We start from the raw sequence: 19,510 nt of genomic DNA, 5'->3' as shown, positions 1-19,510 counted from the left end.
ACCACTGCGCCACGACTTCGGTGACATTTCCCATGTTAACATCGTGTTTTGTGTGCGGGAACGCTTTCTCCCACTTACCTACTCCGGAATCCTTTTGTTCCCTTCTCGCCTGAGGCAAATCTGGACTTTTCATGGTGCGACGGCGCATGCGCCCAGGCCTAGCGGGTTAGTCGCGAAACATCTTGGAAGGGTCGTGCGCAACCCCGCGTGCCGGGAAAGTCCCCTGTCAAAGAAAAGAAAAAAAGTAAGCGCTCGGACGCACGCGGCTAGAAACGCTCGTGTTATGTATTGCCTTGAAACTCCACTGGTAGCTCGTCAGCGTCAGCGCGGTGCCGAAAACATGTGTAGCTTAAGACTGCAAGTCAACTTTTAAACAAAAAGCGACTAGGTTGTCGTATGGACTGCGCCCTTCATTGATGGCTGGTCAATTCATTAACCAAAAGCCCTTGTGTTATACTTGGGCAACGCTTTAAAATATCACGTTGAGGACGAAGTCTTGTTGCAAGGTCGGCCCTCACATGCTGGTGGTGGCAGCGCGCGCGTGGCTTCACGTACTCATTCAAGGCGCGGTAAGACTGGGTCGATACGAAACCGACAAGACGCTCACGTCAACGAGTGACCAACTGTTTAGTACAATGCGTCACTGAAAGCACAATATTATATCAGGCCGAACACGACGCAGCCGACGAGCGCGAGTTGCCGCACTGCGACGGGCTTTCTTGTCAACAGCACCGAGAAAATCAGTGCGCCGGCCAACGAAGCCTAAGCGATCGGCTATCAAACTGACGACGCGAAATGGCGACAGCGCCTTCGCTTGTGTATCTTATTAATCGCCGTCAAAGTGTGGAAAAACATGCCTAAAAGTTGAAATGCACAAGATTCAACCCTCCCGCGCCATCCGTGCACATGAAGTTTGAGTCAATGCTGATGCTGTTCAGCGAATGTTAAGCCTAATGCCGTCGTGCTCGTGCACACACTTTTGGTTGACTTGAGCTGAAAGGGAAGCAGTTAGAAAGAATGAAAGAGCTTTCATAGCTCAGTGCTGTCGTTCGCGATTAGAAGTCGACTACACTCCACTTCGCAAGGCGCGTATACACTATAAGCGGCAAGTGGTGACGCAGCGTTGTACCAAAATCTGTACGCCACCGTTGCCGTATGTGTCCGTTCACATTCGCTACGTAGATCGTTGGGGCAATATTTGCAGCTAAGCCGACACATTTGACAATTCCAGAGATGCATTGTTTGCCTCTGTGTCAAGCGAGAAACAAGAGCCGGTGCATTTCGTATACACAAGAAGAAACAACTGCCTCTCTCAGTTGTACAATCTGTCTCACCGATGGCATCCAACTTTACGCGAGAGAACGACACGGTCTGTAAATGAGCTCTTAAATTATGCGAGCACAGTTTTCTCAAAAACGTTTCCTGGTACGCGCAAACTGCTGAGTATGATGGAGTTCAAAAAAGCGAGAATCAGAAATAAATTAACAGCCCGTAATATGTTATCTGGATCACAGTTGCCATTGTTGAAGTGGCTCGGCAGCTCATATTGTCGCGTCTCCGGGTGGTACAACTCGGCACATATGCGCAGATATGTATGTTTTGCTACGTTCAGAGATTATTTCATATCAGCGATGCACCTTTTACAGAATATCTGACGCTCAACGATCTGCGCCTGTAGATGTCTACGCAAACAAGTTTACCGCTTCGATAAATCCGGCGTAGAAGGCTGCGCTCGAATACCTTTTGAATATGCGAAATGTGATAATAATGTTTAACAAAAATACCAAATGCGAGATTCAAGTCTAAAATCAGCGACCTCAAACTCCAAGGCAGCCTTGTCGGCAAACGGAACTTCACGTGCCTTTATCGGTCGCACCGTTTGCACAACAGCGCACACAGGCCCCCTCACCCAGTAGTCATTGACTGCTTCGTGGCTTCCACGAACGACATTCTGCCCGGAGAAAACATTATTAATGATTATCGATCCGCGAAACGCACACATGAAGCGCACTCACCGTGGGCGCAGGTACACAAATCAACCGGCGAAAGCGCCGACGCCCTTCGAAAATGTTTCCAGCTGTTTGCGGCAGAGGGCAGCACAGGAAAATGAAACGCAATGGGTAATTAATATACAACGATTTCTAAACGCTTCTGGCCCGGTAGTTCTGAAAGAACACTTTCGCAGGCGTACCGACGGCCTTTCACAACTGTGAATACATGCTCGTCAACCACAGGAGTACAAATCGAAGCACGCCAAAACGAATATAAGCGCAAATGTAGAAGAAATAAATGGACGCCACCTGCGACCTTTTCTTTTTTTCTTTTCTTTTGTTTGCTTGATGAAAATCTGTATTGGAACATTGCAACTTTTGTCGTTACGTTATTTGCATAGGCACTAATATGCTTGGAAAGCTTCCCAATCTTATTAAAGTGGATCGATGTGTGCATTTTTTAATATCCCGGTGATGTACATACTCTTAATACATCTTTGGACTGTTGATCTACAAGGCGGTAAGAATTGCTCCTCAAATTACTGCGTAGTTGACCATTTCTGGGCACAATCGATCACATAAAAGCAACGCACAGGCAAAAGCACGTGTAACTTGCTAGTAATTACGAAACTTTCTTCAAATTACTTCGTGACACACTATCCGCATACCGAATATAAGACGACGAGCACTACTAATGCTTATTTATTTATATCTCTTAACCGCTACGTCTCTATTATGCGGCTTTGCTGAAGGCGTGTTTATGCACTAGTCTTGCGCAACATTATTTCATCAGCGCAAGAAAAAAGTGCAATAGGCAAACACTCAACAAGGTTGGAAGAAAGCATTTAACATAATCCTAGCTGTCTTGTGCAGCCTACCTTTGCTCATATGCCCATGCCCTCGAAAATTCATGCGTACATCAGCGTATACAAGTAGACGCGATATAAGGGCCAAGAACACTTCTACATTGAAACACGTGAAAGTATATTGTGTTTATTCATAGAACCACTGTTGAAATACTTATTGAAATAGCAGTACCTAAACAATGCTGGCTGCGTTTTGCGGCAATGCTATCCATCATGCGCCCGTGCTCGACCTGAAGATGTATGTGGTGGATCGGCCCCCGATAACTGGCTCTCGTGCACTTTTAGCCCTCCTCCACTAAAGCATGACGTCATCCTGCGTTCATGCATCATCTGATCAGGCAGCTCGCTTTCCTGCTTCTCCCCTTTTGACCTGTGTTGTTTATTCTGCCTCTGCATTTTATTCAGCAATATATCAAATAGATCTGTTAAAAAATGGAGCACGCTTATGCTTCGCGTTTAAGAGTGGCACGTGACAGCATTCAAAGATCCCTGACTGCTTCTCACACTTCCCGGCAACTGGAGCATTTGTACCTGTAATGTTTACCGGGAAACGTCGGCTGCGAACGGTAGCCACGAAGGGGGGCTTTCCGGAAGAAATGGGGCTTCCAGCGTGCGGCCCGACGCGGCGTAGGCGAGCGCCATCTGGAGGCATTGCAAGGAACTGGGCGCACCACTCCGTCGCCCCCGAGATATTAGACAGTTTTAGTATAGCGTACGCTATTCCATTGCGTACGCTAAAAAATAGCGGGTCGTCACTGCGCATGCGCTGAACGCTAAACGAAATAGCGGGTATAGCGGGCGTACGCAACGCAAACGAGTTAGCGTTAGCGTTTTTGCGGGGTTTGCGGAGCTTGCGGGAAACACGGCGGCGGTCCCGGCTGCCCACTTCGAATTGAATTTGGCGTTGCTTTTGTAAAATGCACTTCGTTCGTAGCAAATGACTGTGTAAACGGCTTTCGCTTAGTCTCAGGCCGCTTCGACGACAGAGTATTATGGATAACCTCGTGCTGTTTTCGAGTTCGCTTCTCGTTTCGAACGAGTCGAAGCCTAACGAAAGAAAAGTTCGAGATGTCAGCGCCACCTGTCGCTAAAGGCGCGAAATAGCCGCAACGACGGCATATGGCCTCTGAGATCCGAAGATATCGCCGGCCAACTGAAATTGTAGAAAACGTGCGCTGCTTAGCGTACGCTATATTATAGCGTATAGCGTACGCTATAGTTGCGCACGCTAAACTAAAACTGTCTACTCACGAGCCGGCGCCTGCAAATGGCGGACTCCGTTGGCGGTCCATCAATGGTGAAGCGCTGGGAAAGGCGTTTCTTTGAGTTTTCGCGTAACATAGTTATATTTTCTCGGATTGTAAAATTACAATCCGCCACTATCATGTCTGTCGGTTTGTGTGTATGTCATACGTTACAATTTTTCGGCGTATTTCAGATTGAGGCATTCAATTAAATCGCCTTCTTGCGCCAAATGGAGGACCTTGGTTATGGCTGGTTTGAAAATCATTTTGTCGAAAACGACGTCCGACGCGGGGTTCCGACACCAGATTTTGGGGGACACCGGGCCCTTAACGCTATCGCGTTAAAGTTGGCTCAAGCAGCTTGTTAGGAGTACGTATACCTGGCGTAAACGTGGAACATTATTTATCGACGACTGGTCATGAATTGGACCATTCCTATATCGCATACTGAACGCGTATGTTGTAGTTCGAACACGTTCCTAGTTCCTCAAGTCCTCTACGTGTCCATATTGCAACAGGCAGAAAATTGACAATTTTGGCACATACCAAGGGGCTCTTGCGCTATTCTCGTCGATACCACAACCAGCAGATACCCAATGGTCAAAGTTGAATCGCCTCCAGTTTGAAATTGTGATCGGTAGGCTGACGATCATTGAAACTAGGCGAAATTGGTAAATAAAGGCTACATTTCATCACCGAATGTACACCGAGCTATCGTTTCAGAGTTTGACTTTGGTCTTAGCCAGTCATAACTGACATCAGCCGCGAAAGAAAACAGTGAATCGATTGCGGTATGGGCCGCCTAAACTGTATAGTCATTTTGTATAGAATTTCTATTTCACTGATACATAGGGCGGCATTAATCAACTTACAATGTTCCTACACCGGCTAGCAGTCGACTTTTTTTTTCTAAGCGTCTGAAGTACACAAAGATTTCAACAAAACGTTTTCTTCACGGCACCCACATAGTCCCCATGCTTATATACACCGATATTTGTCCGCAATATATAGACTTTTAAGGTATATAAAATATCATTCCTTGTTCTCGTTATCGCGGACATAAAGCGTAGCTTCACGGTTAAAAGAAGGACATGTTTTGGGGGTAAAAAGAAAAAAAGAAGAGGCACCGGTGGCGATTTTTTGCCGCAACCTCCGCTACGGCAACGCCGGTATTTTTTGGTGGGGATTAATTTACGCGTGAATTGCCAGACATACCACTCAGGTCTACGACCGAATGAGTTATGTCAGCAACCACAGAGCGTCATGCTTCTAGCCACTTTAAGCTGGTTTGAAGAATGACGCAGCGGAGTTAGCAGCGCCCCCCAAGTGCACATCCCACGAATTGGAGCCATGCTCCGGGCAGGGGAGACACTTGTACCCTTTATGCGGTGGGTCTCCGCCGGCGGTGGGATTCGAACCCGCCACCTCCCGAAGCCGAGGCCGGCGCCCTAACCACTGCGCCACGACTTCGGTGACATTTCGCATGTTAACATCGTGTTTTGTGTGCGGGAACGCTTTCTCCCACTTACCTACTCCGGAATCCTTTTGTTCCCTTCTCGCCTGAGGCAAATCTGGACTTTTCATGGTGCGACGGCGCATGCGCCCAGGCCTAGCGGGTTAGTCGCGAAACATCTTGGAAGGGTCGTGCGCAACCCCGCGTGCCGGGAAAGTCCCCTGTAAAAGAAAAGAAAAAAAGTAAGCGCTCGGACGCACGCGGCTAGAAACGCTCGTGTCATGTATTGCCTTGAAACTCCACTGGTAGCTCGTCAGCGTCAGCGCGGTGCCGAAAACATGTGTAGCTTAAGACTGCAAGTCAACTTTTAAACAAAAGGCGACTAGGTTGTCGTATGGACTGCGCCCTTCGTTGATGGCTGGTCAATTCATTAACCAAAAGCCCTTGAGTTATACTTGGGCAACGCTTTAAAATATCACGTTGAGGACGAAGTCTTGTTGCAAGGTCGGCCCTCACATGCTGGTGGTGGCAGCGCGCGCGTGGCTTCACGTACTCATTCAAGGCGCGGTAAGACTGGGTCGATACGAAACCGACAAGACGCTCACGTCAACGAGTAACCAACTGTTTAGTACAATGCGTCATTGAAAGCACAATATCATATCAGGCCGAACACGACGCAGCCGACGAGCGCGAGTTGCCGCACTGCGACGGGCTTTCTTGTCAACAGCACCGAGAAAATCAGTGCGCCGGCCAACGAAGCCTAAGCGATCGGCTATCAAACTGACGACGCGAAATGGCGACAGCGCCTTCGCTTGTGTATCGTATTAATTGCCGTCAAAGTGTGGAAAAACATGCCTAAAGGTTGAAATGCACAAGATTCAACCCTCCCGCGCCATCCGTGCACATGGAGTTTGAGTCAATGCTGATGCTGTTTAGCGAATGTTAAGCCTAATGCCGTCGTGCTCGTGCACACACTTTTGGTGGACTTGAGCTGAAAGGGAAGCAGTTAGAAAGAACGAAAGACCTTTCATAGCTCAGTGCTGTCGTTTGCGATTAGAAATCGACTACACTCCACTTCGCAAGGCGCGTATACAATATAAGCGGCAAGCGGTGACGCAGCGTTGTGCCAAAATCTGTACGCCACCGTTGCCGTATGTGTCCGTTCACATTCGCTACGTAGATCGTTGGGGCAATATTTGCAGCTAAGCCGACACATTTGACAATTCCAGAGATGCATTGTTTGCCTCTGTGTCAAGCGAGAAACAAGAGCCGGTGCATTTCGTATACACAAGAAGAAACAACTGCCTCTCTCAGTTGTACAATCTGTCTCACCGATGGCATCCAACTTTACGCGAGAGAACGACACGGTCTGTAAATGAGCTCTTAAATTATGGGAGCACAGTTTTCTCAAAAACGTTTCCTGGTACGCGCAAACTGCTGAGTATGATGGAGTTCAAAAAAGCGAGAATCAGAAATAAATTAACAGCCCGTAATATGTTATCTGGATCACAGTTGCCATTGTTGAAGTGGCTCGGCAGCTCATATTGTCGCGTCTCCGGGTGGTACAACTCGGCACATATGCGCAGATATGTATGTTTTGCTACGTTCAGAGATTATTTCATATCAGTGATGCACCTTTTACAGAATATCTGACGCTCAACGATCTGCGCCTGTAGATGTCTACGCAAACAAGTTTACCGCTTCGATAAATCCGGCGTAGAAGGCTGCGCTCGAATACCTTTTGAATATGCGAAATGTGATAATAATGTTTAACAAAAATACCAAATGCGAGATTCAAGTCTAAAATCAGCGACCTCAAACTCCAAGGCAGCCTTGTCGGCAAACGGAACTTCACGTGCCTTTATCGGTCGCACCGTTTGCACAACAGCGCACACAGGCCCCCTCACCCAGTAGTCATTGACTGCTTCGTGGCTTCCACGAACGACATTCTGCCCGGAGAAAACATTATTAATGATTATCGATCCGCGAAACGCACACATGAAGCGCACTCACCGTGGGCGCAGGTACACAAATCAACCGGCGAAAGCCCCGACGCCCTTCGAAAATGTTTCCAGCTGTTTGCGGCAGAGGGCAGCACAGGAAAATGAAACGCAATGGGTAATTAATATACAACGATTTCTAAACGCTTCTGGCCCGGTAGTTCTGAAAGAACACTTTCGCAGGCGTACCGACGGCCTTTCACAACTGTGAATACATGCTCGTCAACCACAGGAGTACAAATCGAAGCACGCCAAAACGAATATAAGCGCAAATGTAGAAGAAATAAATGGACGCCACCTGCGACCTTTTCTTTTTTTTCTTTTCTTTTGTTTGCTTGATGAAAATCTGTATTGGAACATTGCAACTTTTGTCGTTACGTTATTTGCATAGGCACTAATATGCTTGGAAAGCTTCCCAATCTTATTAAAGTGGATCGATGTGTGCATTTTTTAATATCCCGGTGATGTACATACTCTTAATACATCTTTGGACTGTTGATCTACAAGGCGGTAAGAATTGCTCCTCAAATTACTGCGTAGTTGACCATTTCTGGGCACAATCGATCACATAAAAGCAACGCACAGGCAAAAGCACGTGTAACTTGCTAGTAATTACGAAACTTTCTTCAAATTACTTCGTGACACACTATCCGCATACCGAATATAAGACGACGAGCACTACTATTGCTTATTTATTTATATCTCTTAACCGCTACGTCTCTATTATGCGGCTTTGCTGAAGGCGTGTTTATGCACTAGTCTTGCGCAACATTATTTCATCAGCGCAAGAAAAAAGTGCAATAGGCAAACACTCAACAAGGTTGGAAGAAAGCATTTAACATAATCCTAGCTGTCTTGTGCAGCCTACCTTTGCTCATATGCCCATGCCCTCGAAAATTCATGCGTACATCAGCGGATACAAGTTGACGCGATATAAGGGCCAAGAACACTTCTACATTGAAACACGTGAAAGTATATTGTGTTTATTCATAGAACCACTGTTGAAATACTTATTGAAATAGCAGTACCTAAACAATGCTGGCTGCGTTTTGCGGCAATGCTATCCATCATGCGCCCGTGCTCGACCTGAAGATGTATGTGGTGGATCGGCCCCCGATAACTGGCTCTCGTGCACTTTTAGCCCTCCTCCACTAAAGCATGACGTCATCCTGCGTTCATGCATCATCTGATCAGGCAGCTCGCTTTCCTCCTTCTCCCCTTTTGACCTGTGTTGTTTATTCTGCCTCTGCATTTTATTCAGCAATATATCAAATAGATCTGTTAAAAAATGGAGCACGCTTATGCTTCGCGTTTAAGAGTGGCACGTGACAGCATTCAAAGATCCCTGACTGCTTCTCACACTTCCCGGCAACTGGAGCATTTGTACCTGTAATGTTTACCGGGAAACGTCGGCTGCGAACGCTAGCCACGAAGGGGGGCTTTCCGGAAGAAATGGGGCTTCCAGCGTGCGGCCCGACGCGGCGTAGGCGAGCGCCATCTGGAGGCATTGCAAGGAACTGGGCGCACCACTCCGTCGCCCCCGAGATATTAGACAGTTTTAGTATAGCGTACGCTATTCCATTGCGTACGCTAAAAAATAGCGGGTCGTCACTGCGCATGCGCTGAACGCTAAACGAAATAGCGGGTATAGCGGGCGTACGCAACGCAAACGAGTTAGCGTTAGCGTTTTTGCGGGGTTTGCGGAGCTTGCGGGAAACACGGCGGCGGTCCCGGCTGCCCACTTCGAATTGAATTTGGCGTTGCTTTTGTAAAATGCACTTCGTTCGTAGCAAATGACTGTGTAAACGGCTTTCGCTTAGTCTCAGGCCGCTTCGACGACAGAGTATTATGGATAACCTCGTGCTGTTTTCGAGTTCGCTTCTCGTTTCGAACGAGTCGAAGCCTAACGAAAGAAACGTTCGAGATGTCAGCGCCACCTGTCGCTAAAGGCGCGAAATAGCCGCAACGACGGCATATGGCCTCTGAGATCCGAAGATATCGCCGGCCAACTAAAATTGTAGAAAACGTGCGCTGCTTAGCGTACGCTATATTATAGCGTATAGCGTACGCTATAGTTGCGCACGCTAAACTAAAACTGTCTACTCACGAGCCGGCGCCTGCAAATGGCGGACTCCGTTGGCGGTCCATCAATGGTGAAGCGCTGGGAAAGGCGTTTCTTTGAGTTTTCGCGTAACATAGTTATATTTTCTCGGATTGTAAAATTACAATCCGCCACTATCATGTCTGTCGGTTTGTGTGTATGTCATACGTTACAATTTTTCGGCGTATTTCAGATTGAGGCATTCAATTAAATCGCCTTCTTGCGCCAAATGGAGGACCTTGGTTATGGCTGGTTTGAAAATCATTTTGTCGAAAACGACGTCCGACGCGGGGTTCCGACACCAGATTTTGGGGGGACACCGGGCCCTTAACGCTATCGCGTTAAAGTTGGCTCAAGCAGCTTGTTAGGAGTACGTATACCTGGCGTAAACGTGGCACATTATTTATCGACGACTGGTCATGAATTGGACCATTCCTATATCGCATACTGAACGCGTATGTTGTAGTTCGAACACGTTCCTAGTTCCTCAAGTCCTCTACGTGTCCATATTGCAACAGGCAGAAAATTGACAATTTTGGCACATACCAAGAGGCTCTTGCGCTATTCTCGTCGATACCACAACCAGCAGATACCCAATGGTCAAAGTTGAATCGCCTCCAGTTTGAAATTGTGATCGGTAGGCTGACGATCATTGAAACTAGGCGAAATTGGTAAATAAAGGCTACATTTCATCACCGAATGTACACCGAGCTATCGTTTCAGAGTTTGACTTTGGTCTTAGCCAGTCATAACTGACATCAGCCGCGAAAGAAAACAGTGAATCGATTGCGGTATGGGCCGCCTAAACTGTATAGTCATTTTGTATAGAATTTCTATTTCACTGATACATAGGGTGGCATTAATCAACTTACAATGTTCCTACACCGGCTAGCAGTCGACTTTTTTTTTTCTAAGCGTCTGAAGTACACAAAGATTTCAACAAAACGTTTTCTTCACGGCACCCACATAGTCCCCATGCTTATATACACCGATATTTGTCCGCAATATATAGACTTTTAAGGTATATAAAATATCATTCCTTGTTCTCGTTATCGCGGACATAAAGCGTAGCTTCACGGTTAAAAGAAGGACATGTTTTGGGGGTAAAAAGAAAAAAAGAAGAGGCACCGGTGGCGATTTTTTGCCGCAACCTCCGCTACTGTTACGGCAACGCCGGTATTTTTTGGTGGGGATTAATTTACGCGTGAATTGCCAGACATACCACTCAGGTCTACGACCGAATGAGTTATGTCAGCAACCACAGAGCGTCATGCTTCTAGCCACTTTAAGCTGGTTTGAAGAATGACGCAGCGGAGTTAGCAGCGCCCCCCAAGTGCACATCCCACGAATTGGAGCCATGCTCCGGGCAGGGGAGACACTTGTACCCTTTATGCGGTGGGTCTCCGCCGGCGGTGGGATTCGAACCCGCCACCTCCCGAAGCCGAGGCCGGCGCCCTAACCACTGCGCCACGACTTCGGTGACATTTCGCATGTTAACATCGTGTTTTGTGTGCGGGAACGCTTTCTCCCACTTACCTACTCCGGAATCCTTTTGTTCCCTTCTCGCCTGAGGCAAATCTGGACTTTTCATGGTGCGACGGCGCATGCGCCCAGGCCTAGCGGGTTAGTCGCGAAACATCTTGGAAGGGTCGTGCGCAACCCCGCGTGCCGGGAAAGTCCCCTGTAAAAGAAAAGAAAAAAAGTAAGCGCTCGGACGCACGCGGCTAGAAACGCTCGTGTCATGTATTGCCTTGAAACTCCACTGGTAGCTCGTCAGCGTCAGCGCGGTGCCGAAAACATGTGTAGCTTAAGACTGCAAGTCAACTTTTAAACAAAAGGCGACTAGGTTGTCGTATGGACTGCGCCCTTCGTTGATGGCTGGTCAATTCATTAACCAAAAGCCCTTGAGTTATACTTGGGCAACGCTTTAAAATATCACGTTGAGGACGAAGTCTTGTTGCAAGGTCGGCCCTCACATGCTGGTGGTGGCAGCGCGCGCGTGGCTTCACGTACTCATTCAAGGCGCGGTAAGACTGGGTCGATACGAAACCGACAAGACGCTCACGTCAACGAGTGACCAACTGTTTAGTACAATGCGTCACTGAAAGCACAATATCATATCAGGCCGAACACGACGCAGCCGACGAGCGCGAGTTGCCGCACTGCGACGGGCTTTCTTGTCAACAGCACCGAGAAAATCAGTGCGCCGGCCAACGAAGCCTAAGCGATCGGCTATCAAACTGACGACGCGAAATGGCGACAGCGCCTTCGCTTGTGTATCGTATTAATCGCCGTCAAAGTGTGGAAAAACATGCCTAAAGGTTGAAATGCACAAGATTCAACCCTCCCGCGCCATCCGTGCACATGGAGTTGAGTCAATGCTAATGCTGTTTAGCGAATGTTAAGCCTAATGCCGTCGTGCTCGTGCACACACTTTTGGTGGACTTGAGCTGAAAGGGAAGCAGTTAGAAAGAACGAAAGACCTTTCATAGCTCAGTGCTGTCGTTTGCGATTAGAAATCGACTACACTCCACTTCGCAAGGCGCGTATACAATATAAGCGGCAAGCGGTGACGCAGCGTTGTGCCAAAATCTGTACGCCACCGTTGCCGTATGTGTCCGTTCGCATTCGCTACGTAGATCGTTGGGGCAATATTTGCAGCTAAGCCGACACATTTGACAATTCCAGAGATGCATTGTTTGCCTCTGTGTCAAGCGAGAAACAAGAGCCGGTGCATTTCGTATACACAAGAAGAAACAACTGCCTCTCTCAGTTGTACAATCTGTCTCACCGATGGCATCCAACATTACGCGAGAGAACGACACGGTCTGTAAATGAGCACTTAAATTATGCGAGTACAGTTTTCTCAAAAACGTTTCCTGGTACGCGCAAACTCCTGAGTATGATGGAGTTCAAGAAAGCGAGAATCAGAAATAAATTAACAGCCCGTAATATGTTATCTGGATCACAGTTGCCATTGTTGAAGTGGCTCGGCAGCTCATATTGTCGCGTCTCCGGGTGGTACAACTCGGCACATATGCGCAGATATGTATGTTTTGCTACGTTCAGAGATTATTTCATATCAGCGATGCACCTTTTACAGAATATCTGACGCTCAACGATCTGCGCCTGTAGATGTCTACGCAAGCAAGTTTACCGCTTCGATAAATCCGGCGTAGAAGGCTGCGCTCGAATACCTTTTGAATATGCGAAATGTGATAATAATGTTTAACAAAAATACCAAATGCGAGATTCAAGTCGAAAATCAGCGACCTCAAACTCCAAGGCAGCCTTGTCGGCAAACGGAACTTCACGTGCCTTTATCGGTCGCACCGTTTGCACAACAGCGCACACAGGCCCCCTCACCCAGTAGTCATTGACTGCTTCGTGGCTTCCACGAACGACATTCTGCCCGGAGAAAACATTATTAATGATTATCGATCCGCGAAACGCACACATGAAGCGCACTCACCGTGGGCGCAGGTACACAAATCAACCGGCGAAAGCCCCGACGCCCTTCGAAAATGTTTCCAGCTGTTTGCGGCAGAGGGCAGCACAGGAAAATGAAACGCAATGGGTAATTAATATACAACGATTTCTAAACGCTTCTGGCCCGGTAGTTCTGAAAGAACACTTTCGCAGGCATACCGACGGCCTTTCACAACTGTGAATACATGCTCGTCAACCACAGGAGTACAAATCGAAGCACGCCAAAACGAATATAAGCGCAAATGTAGAAGAAATAAATGGACGCCACCTGCGACCTTTTCTTTTTTTTCTTTTCTTTTGTTTGCTTGATGAAAATCTGTATTGGAACATTGCAACTTTTGTCGTTACGTTATTTGCATAGGCACTAATATGCTTGGAAAGCTTCCCAATCTTATTAAAGTGGATCGATGTGTGCATTTTTTAATATCCCGGTGATGTACATACTCTTAATACATCTTTGGACTGTTGATCTACAAGGCGGTAAGAATTGCTCCTCAAATTACTGCGTAGTTGACCATTTCTGGGCACAATCGATCACATAAAAGCAACGCACAGGCAAAAGCACGTGTAACTTGCTAGTAATTACGAAACTTTCTTCAAATTACTTCGTGACACACTATCCGCATACCGAATATAAGACGACGAGCACTACTAATGCTTATTTATTTATATCTCTTAACCGCTACGTCTCTATTATGCGGCTTTGCTGAAGGCGTGTTTATGCACTAGTCTTGCGCAACATTATTTCATCAGCGCAAGAAAAAAGTGCAATAGGCAAACACTCAACAAGGTTGGAAGAAAGCATTTAACATAATCCTAGCTGTCTTGTGCAGCCTACCTTTGCTCATATGCCCATGCCCTCGAAAATTCATGCGTACATCAGCGGATACAAGTAGACGCGATATAAGGGCCAAGAACACTTCTACATTGAAACACGTGAAAGTATATTGTGTTTATTCATAGAACCACTGTTGAAATACTTATTGAAATAGCAGTACCTAAACAATGCTGGCTGCGTTTTGCGGCAATGCTATCCATCATGCGCCCGTGCTCGACCTGAAGATGTATGTGGTGGATCGGCCCCCGATAACTGGCTCTCGTGCACTTTTAGCCCTCCTCCACTAAAGCATGACGTCATCCTGCGTTCATGCATCATCTGATCAGGCAGCTCGCTTTCCTCCTTCTCCGCTTTTGACCTGTGTTGTTTATTCTGCCTCTGCATTTTATTCAGCAATATATCAAATAGATCTGTTAAAAAATGGAGCACGCTTATGCTTCGCGTTTAAGAGTGGCACGTGACAGCATTCAAAGATCCCTGACTGCTTCTCACACTTCCCGGCAACTGGAGCATTTGTACCTGTAATGTTTACCGGGAAACGTCGGCTGCGAACGCTAGCCACGAAGGGGGGCTTTCCGGAAGAAATGGGGCTTCCAGCGTGCGGCCCGACGCGGCGTAGGCGAGCGCCATCTGGAGGCATTGCAAGGAACTGGGCGCACCACTCCGTCGCCCCCGAGATATTAGACAGTTTTAGTAAAGCGTACGCTATTCCATTGCGTACGCTAAAAAATAGCGGGTCGTCACTGCGCATGCTCTGAACGCTAAACGAAATAGCGGGTATAGCGGGCGTACGCAACGCAAACGAGTTAGCGTTAGCGTTTTTGCGGGGTTTGCGGAGCTTGCGGGAAACACGGCGGCGGTCCCGGCTGCCCACTTCGAATTGAATTTGGCGTTGCTTTTGTAAAATGCACTTCGTTCGTAGCAAATGACTGTGTAAACGGCTTTCGCTTAGTCTCAGGCCGCTTCGACGACAGAGTATTATGGATAACCTCGTGCTGTTTTCGAGTTCGCTTCTCGTTTCGAACGAGTCGAAGCCTAACGAAAGAAACGTTCGAGATGTCAGCGCCACCTGTCGCTAAAGGCGCGAAATAGCCGCAACGACGGCATATGGCCTCTGAGATCCGAAGATATCGCCGGCCAACTAAAATTGTAGAAAACGTGCGCTGCTTAGCGTACGCTATATTATAGCGTATAGCGTACGCTATAGTTGCGCACGCTAAACTAAAACTGTCTACTCACGAGCCGGCGCCTGCAAATGGCGGACTCCGTTGGCGGTCCATCAATGGTGAAGCGCTGGGAAAGGCGTTTCTTTGAGTTTTCGCGTAACATAGTTATATTTTCTCGGATTGTAAAATTACAATCCGCCACTATCATGTCTGTCGGTTTGTGTGTATGTCATACGTTACAATTTTTCGGCGTATTTCAGATTGAGGCATTCAATTAAATCGCCTTCTTGCGCCAAATGGAGGACCTTGGTTATGGCTGGTTTGAAAATCATTTTGTCGAAAACGACGTCCGACGCGGGGTTCCGACACCAGATTTTGGGGGGACACCGGGCCCTTAACGCTATCGCGTTAAAGTTGGCTCAAGCAGCTTGTTAGGAGTACGTATACCTGGCGTAAACGTGGCACATTATTTATCGACGACTGGTCATGAATTGGACCATTCCTATATCGCATACTGAACGCGTATGTTGTAGTTCGAACACGTTCCTAGTTCCTCAAGTCCTCTACGTGTCCATATTGCAACAGGCAGAAAATTGACAATTTTGGCACATACCAAGAGGCTCTTGCGCTATTCTCGTCGATACCACAACCAGCAGATACCCAATGGTCAAAGTTGAATCGCCTCCAGTTTGAAATTGTGATCGGTAGGCTGACGATCATTGAAACTAGGCGAAATTGGTAAATAAAGGCTACATTTCATCACCGAATGTACACCGAGCTATCGTTTCAGAGTTTGACTTTGGTCTTAGCCAGTCATAACTGACATCAGCCGCGAAAGAAAACAGTGAATCCATTGCGGTATGGGCCGCCTAAACTGTATAGTCATTTTGTATAGAATTTCTATTTCACTGATACATAGGGTGGCATTAATCAACTTACAATGTTCCTACACCGGCTAGCAGTCGACTTTTTTTTTTCTAAGCGTCTGAAGTACACAAAGATTTCAACAAAACGTTTTCTTCACGGCACCCACATAGTCCCCATGCTTATATACACCGATATTTGTCCGCAATATATAGACTTTTAAGCTATATAAAATATCATTCCTTGTTCTCGTTATCGCGGACATAAAGCGTAGCTTCACGGTTAAAAGAAGGACATGTTTTGGGGGTAAAAAGAAAAAAAGAAGAGGCACCGGTGGCGATTTTTTGCCGCAACCTCCGCTACTGTTACGGCAACGCCGGTATTTTTTGGTGGGGATTAATTTACGCGTGAATTGCCAGACATACCACTCAGGTCTACGACCGAATGAGTTATGTCAGCAACCACAGAGCGTCATGCTTCTAGCCACTTTAAGCTGGTTTGAAGAATGACGCAGCGGAGTTAGCAGCGCCCCCCAAGTGCACATCCCACGAATTGGAGCCATGCTCCGGGCAGGGGAGACACTTGTACCCTTTATGCGGTGGGTCTCCGCCGGCGGTGGGATTCGAACCCGCCACCTCCCGAAGCCGAGGCCGGCGCCCTAACCACTGCGCCACGACTTCGGTGACATTTCGCATGTTAACATCGTGTTTTGTGTGCGGGAACGCTTTCTCCCACTTACCTACTCCGGAATCCTTTTGTTCCCTTCTCGCCTGAGGCAAATCTGGACTTTTCATGGTGCGACGGCGCATGCGCCCAGGCCTAGCGGGTTAGTCGCGAAACATCTTGGAAGGGTCGTGCGCAACCCCGCGTGCCGGGAAAGTCCCCTGTAAAAGAAAAGAAAAAAAGTAAGCGCTCGGACGCACGCGGCTAGAAACGCTCGTGTCATGTATTGCCTTGAAACTCCACTGGTAGCTCGTCAGCGTCAGCGCGGTGCCGAAAACATGTGTAGCTTAAGACTGCAAGTCAACTTTTAAACAAAAGGCGACTAGGTTGTCGTATGGACTGCGCCCTTCGTTGATGGCTGGTCAATTCATTAACCAAAAGCCCTTGAGTTATACATGGGCAACGCTTTAAAATATCACGTTGAGGACGAAGTCTTGTTGCAAGGTCGGCCCTCACATGCTGGTGGTGGCAGCGCGCGCGTGGCTTCACGTACTCATTCAAGGCGCGGTAAGACTGGGTCGATACGAAACCGACAAGACGCTCACGTCAACGAGTGACCAACTGTTTAGTACAATGCGTCACTGAAAGCACAATATCATATCAGGCCGAACACGACGCAGCCGACGAGCGCGAGTTGCCGCACTGCGACGGGCTTTCTTGTCAACAGCACCGAGAAAATCAGTGCGCCGGCCAACGAAGCCTAAGCGATCGGCTATCAAACTGACGACGCGAAATGGCGACAGCGCCTTCGCTTGTGTATCGTATTAATCGCCGTCAAAGTGTGGAAAAACATGCCTAAAGGTTGAAATGCACAAGATTCAACCCTCCCGCGCCATCCGTGCACATGGAGTTTGAGTCAATGCTGATGCTGTTTAGCGAATGTTAAGCCTAATGCCGTCGTGCTCGTGCACACACTTTTGGTGGACTTGAGCTGAAAGGGAAGCAGTTAGAAAGAACGAAAGACCTTTCATAGCTCAGTGCTGTCGTTTGCGATTAGAAATCGACTACACTCCACTTCGCAAGGCGCGTATACAATATAAGCGGCAAGCGGTGACGCAGCGTTGTGCCAAAATCTGTACGCCACCGTTGCCGTATGTGTCCGTTCGCATTCGCTACGTAGATCGTTGGGGCAATATTTGCAGCTAAGCCGACACATTTGACAATTCCAGAGATGCATTGTTTGCCTCTGTGTCAAGCAAGAAACAAGAGCCGGTGCATTTCGTATACACAAGAAGAAACAACTGCCTCTCTCAGTTGTACAATCTGTCTCACCGATGGCATCCAACATTACGCGAGAGAACGACACGGTCTGTAAATGAGCACTTAAATTATGCGAGTACAGTTTTCTCAAAAACGTTTCCTGGTACGCGCAAACTCCTGAGTATGATGGAGTTCAAGAAAGCGAGAATCAGAAATAAATTAACAGCCCGTAATATGTTATCTGGATCACAGTTGCCATTGTTGAAGTGGCTCGGCAACTCATATTGTCGCGTCTCCGGGTGGTACAACTCGGCACATATGCGCAGATATGTATGTTTTGCTACGTTCAAAGATTATTTCATATCAGCGATGCACCTTTTACAGAATATCTGACGCTCAACGATCTGCGCCTGTAGATGTCTACGCAAACAAGTTTACCGCTTCGATAAATCCGGCGTAGAAGGCTGCGCTCGAATACCTTTTGAATATGCGAAATGTGATAATAATGTTTAACAAAAATACCAAATGCGAGATTCAAGTCTAAAATCAGCGACCTCAAACTCCAAGGCAGCCTTGTCGGCGAACGCAATTTCACGTGCCTTTATCGGTCGCACCGTTTGCACAACAGCGCGCACAGGCCCCCTCACCCAGTAGTCATTGACTGCTTCGTGGCTTCCACGAACGACATTCTGCCCGGAGAAAACATTATTAATGATTATCGATCCGCGAAACGCACACATGAAGCGCACTCACCGTGGGCGCAGGTACACAAATCAACCGGCGAAAGCCCCGACGCCCTTCGAAAATGTTTCCAGCTGTTTGCGGCAGAGGGCAGCACAGGAAAATGAAACGCAATGGGTAATTAATATACAACGATTTCTAAACGCTTCTGGCCCGGTAGTTCTGAAAGAACACTTTCGCAGGCGTACCGACGGCCTTTCACAACTGTGAATACATGCTCGTCAACCACAGGAGTACAAATCGAAGCACGCCAAAACGAATATAAGCGCAAATGTATAAGAAATAAATGGACGCCACCTGCGACCTTTTATTTTTTTTCTTTTCTTTTGTTTGCTTGATGAAAATCTGTATTGGAACATTGCAACTTTTGTCGTTACGTTATTTGCATAGGCACTAATATGCTTGGAAAGCTTCCCAATCTTATTAAAGTGGATCGATGTGTGCATTTTTTAATATCCCGGTGATGTACATACTCTTAATACATCTTTGGACTGTTGATCTACAAGGCGGTAAGAATTGCTCCTCAAATTACTGCGTAGTTGACCATTTCTGGGCACAATCGATCACATAAAAGCAACGCACAGGCAAAAGCACGTGTAACTTGCTAGTAATTACGAAACTTTCTTCAAATTACTTCGTGACACACTATCCGCATACCGAATATAAGACGACGAGCACTACTAATGCTTATTTATTTATATCTCTTAACCGCTACGTCTCTATTATGCGGCTTTGCTGAAGGCGTGTTTATGCACTAGTCTTGCGCAACATTATTTCATCAGCGCAAGAAAAAAGTGCAATAGGCAAACACTCAACAAGGTTGGAAGAAAGCAT

The sequence above is a fragment of the Dermacentor variabilis genome, chromosome 2, assembly GCF_050947875.1.
Source record: "Dermacentor variabilis isolate Ectoservices chromosome 2, ASM5094787v1, whole genome shotgun sequence".
NCBI lineage: Eukaryota > Metazoa > Arthropoda > Arachnida > Ixodida > Ixodidae > Dermacentor > Dermacentor variabilis.
The sequence above is the reverse complement of the archived record's forward strand: the minus strand, read 5'-3'. Positions refer to the sequence as shown.